At 46.8% G+C, this 3,721-nt stretch overlaps 1 protein-coding gene across 1 annotated transcript in view; it reads right to left on the reverse strand.

The window, feature by feature from the left end:
• Window positions 1-3,721, reverse strand: part of LOC101849159 (protein-glutamine gamma-glutamyltransferase K) — a gene marked incomplete in the record, with an annotated part of 35,737 nt that overhangs the window by 23,963 nt on the left and 8,053 nt on the right.

Consider the following 3,721-nt stretch of genomic DNA (forward strand, 5'->3'; position numbering starts at 1 on the left):
TAAGATGTACATGTATTTGTCTGTGGAGGGTGTTGTTGTCGATGTATCGTAGATGGTGGTTCAACCAGAAGCTATCTGGTTCTCGGCGTGAATATGATGATGAGAAGTTTTTAAGTCAATGTTTGAAGCCGGGGTGAACTTTGTCTCTTGGACACAAGCCACAAGTGGGCACAGTGTAACCTGTATGTGTTGCAATTCTAGAATGGAAGGTCGGAGTCCTCTGGCATTCCACTGCAGGACCGCCATTATACCTTTTTTAAAAAAGATTTGGAGCACAGAGGTTCCGTCTTCTCTGAGCTCTTGACTCCTCCTTGTGGAGGAAGAAGAGGGTTTGCTCGGCTGCCGCCCTTGATTGAGCAGCACCCAACCGGGAGACTTCGGGAGGGAGTTATGGCTTCCTTCCTTCCCGGATAGGAGGTGTCATCCTCCTAAGGGAGGGGGTATCTGGTGGAGGGGTACGGGTAAGTAGGGCGAGTTGGAAAGAAGGAGGAGGGGCTGGATGAGGGGGAGGGGGCACCTCACACACGATCAGAGGGCTGGGGCGTGGGGAGAGAGAAGAAGAGGGGACGGAGGAAGAGTCCACCTCGTCCTCCCCTAGAACTCTGAAACAGTTGGCGAGTGGCCCCTCGAAGGTGGTTACTACAGGGGTAGGAGGGACCTTCTTAGCTTTTATTGCATTTTCGCCTGTTGACCACGAGCTCTTTGAGGTTGGCAGTAGAAGTACTGGCTGATCACGAGACCAGCCGGACTGGACTGCCTTTGCGTTTAACCGACCAGGGACCGGGGTCATAACTGTCGGGTAGACAGTCTTTCGAGCCTTCTGAAATGAGCAGCCATTTCGGGCTTTGAAATCTTGGAGGGTGCGTTCTTGGAACCAAGTGTTTGCCGTGGTAATTGTGAAAGAAAGAAAGGACTAGCCTTTCATACCTTTTCAGGATGACCGGTCTTGCCACGACGAGTACACACTTCTGCGTGTCGGCATCACGACTGGCTACGGCCAAACTTCTGGCACTTGAAGCAGCGCAGAGGGTTTTGCACTTAGGGTTGCATGTCCGGGACCAAGTATGCTGCCCGAACAGTGGCTGGTGGGCAGCACGAATCGAAAGTCAAAACAATTGTGTTCCTTTCAAGGGCGGTCTCGCCCCGCCGAAGAGTCATCTGGTGGGCTTTGACCACACCCTCACAATAATGCCACAATTTTTTCTGAAGAGCAGCCTTTCACCTCATGACTGCGAACGACGCTCTTCAAGCAGTTGAACTTCTTGTGTCTCCAAGATTCACAGGAATACCATGGAAGGTCGTGAGATCCAGGGGTCCAGTTATTTCTGTTTCATATGCAAGAAGAGCATCAGAAGACAGTTTTAGACGTTGGCGGGGATGTATCCCAGTGTCTGTGTTAAAGCATCTCCTGTCATGAAAAGGGTTCGATCAGTGATCTTCTTCTATGCATCAAAATTGCGGATGGCCAAGTACGGCTGCTCTGGAAGCTCCATGAGAGGAGGGAGAGCACAAGCAGCCGTAAAGGTCGGTTTTCCTGGTTGTCTGCTCGGCTCGGTGGCTACACAAGCTTCTACGAGCCGAAACTTTTTTGTATCGTTGGGGACTGGGGATGGGTCAGAATGTTTTCGGTGATTCAAGGTGTGTTGGAATGCTTTTCAACTCCGGGGCTCCCCGCCCACCACTGAGTGAAACAGGGGAAACATTGCTCGGATGACCAGAGCTAAGCCAGGGCTACTCCGGAGTTATACTCTCCACGAAAGTGTACTAGATCCTCCCATCAAAATTGACCCAAGGAAAAACTGGAGGGGCTTCAGCTCCCTATCGATTGAGTGGCATAGGCCGTCCCATCCTCCCGTCTAAGAGGAAAAAGTGGGCCAAAGAGGTGTGTTGGCGAGGGACAGTCCGCAGACTGATCTCACTTCAACTGCCACTTACCCGGTTTCCACAGGTCGCACCCCACGGTCAACTAGGCGCCCATTTTGTGGGATGGACGACCTCTAGTTTTGCTGCACACGGGGTAAGCGTTGGAAGAAACGATAGAAGAAGGGGAAGGAGAAAGAAGGATGGAGAAAAGGAAAATGCACCAAAGAAGATGTTGCCTATGGATCCCAGGGACAGTAGGTCTATTTATATATCCCTAACCCATGGGTGAATTAATAAACATTATAGGCACCCAAAGCCCATAAAAACCATTTATGCTCCGGAAGTCTCAATAATGGACCATTTGCGTACCTTTGTGCAAAAGGTCAGGAGGTCGTTAAGTCCACATAATGCAATGTCCCACTAACGTTAGTAAAAAAACATACTGGACTAAAAATTTAGGTAGCTTCTTGAAATTTGGTGGACAATGATGTTTTTGTATACTGGGCTTACACTGCAAATATTGATTGATTCCACCCATAACTTTGGATGATATGGGGTGTCCACATAATGTAGGTCTGGGGCAATGTCCACATAATGACCTCAAAACACGTATGTGTGTGTGTGTGTGTGTGTGTGTGTGTGTGTGTGTGTGTGTGTGTGTGTTTGGTTTGGGGGGGGGGTTCAAATAACAAATGGTGCATGCTGAGATTGCACACTTGTCTGAACAACATAACCTGTAAATACATGAGGAATCTTACAGAAAGCAAAAACACAACTTTTTTAAAGCCTTCCTGTCTGAGAAAAACGCAATGGTTTTATCGGGAAGTGTAGACTGAACTGTACTGCCATTTTAACGTACGAACAGTCAGAGATCCAACCCCTTTCGCATTTTTGGGAGACTATTGTAAGCCTGTATTTAAGACTGCATTCAAACCAAAAAATGCATATGTTTTTCTTTCTACATCTTAATTTTGCTCAAAGAGGACTAGGCCTATCGCCTTTTGCGTCTTATCAGACGATCTTAAAGCAGTATGCATGATCTGGCTTTGCCTGGGTTGCAGACATAGTGGTAGATTGCCCAATGTAACCCAATCCGTTCGATGTGTTTTACTGTCGCATCCATACGACGTGGGGAACTCTGTGCGACCACTTTCCAAAGAGGAAATTTACTCGTTAATCCGACTCCTACACCTTGAATAGCAGTCTGTCAAAATGATTTTTTTTTTTTTTTAGAGATACCGAAGGTTTCAAAGAGATTTTCGTACTTGAAGTATCCTAAAATGTCAAGAATACGATCCCTGGGCTACAAAATGACCTCAGGGCGTACGGATAGGGTTAAATACTATTTCCTTCCCTTAAGCTCTTGACTTCCTTATTAATATGCTCAAAAAAGAGAGACATGGTCAGTACGTTTGGAATTTATGGAAGATGTGAGGGTGTGTCTTATTATCCTGCCGTTGTAATCGGGATATTTTGTATGGCGGAGAGAATTGGAATTTTGAATTTTGTCCGGAGATGACAGTGCTCTATATAATTATCAATATAATTTTCTGTTGTTGGTTGGGGGAGGGGTGGGACCATGACAGTGCACGGTTTAGGATATTATTATTCAAGTCTACGCTTTGCTCTTATTGTTTGCATACAAGATGCATCACTTCCTAAAACTACAAATAAGCACAAAGATGCAGATGTCAGCATCGGCGTTATTGATAGTGTTTTTTCTTTTTGTTCCCCAAAGAACGACATGAGCCGTCTATTACTGTGTGTCGGTAGGTGAGCTCTTTGTTGCATTCCAGTTTCTTTAAGCAGTACCTCCCGTGCACTCTATTTTCTTTGATGTCTGTCACCCCCCCCCCCT

The sequence above is a fragment of the Aplysia californica genome, unplaced genomic scaffold (genome assembly GCF_000002075.1).
Source record: "Aplysia californica isolate F4 #8 unplaced genomic scaffold, AplCal3.0 scaffold00640, whole genome shotgun sequence".
NCBI classification, from domain to species: domain Eukaryota; kingdom Metazoa; phylum Mollusca; class Gastropoda; order Aplysiida; family Aplysiidae; genus Aplysia; species Aplysia californica.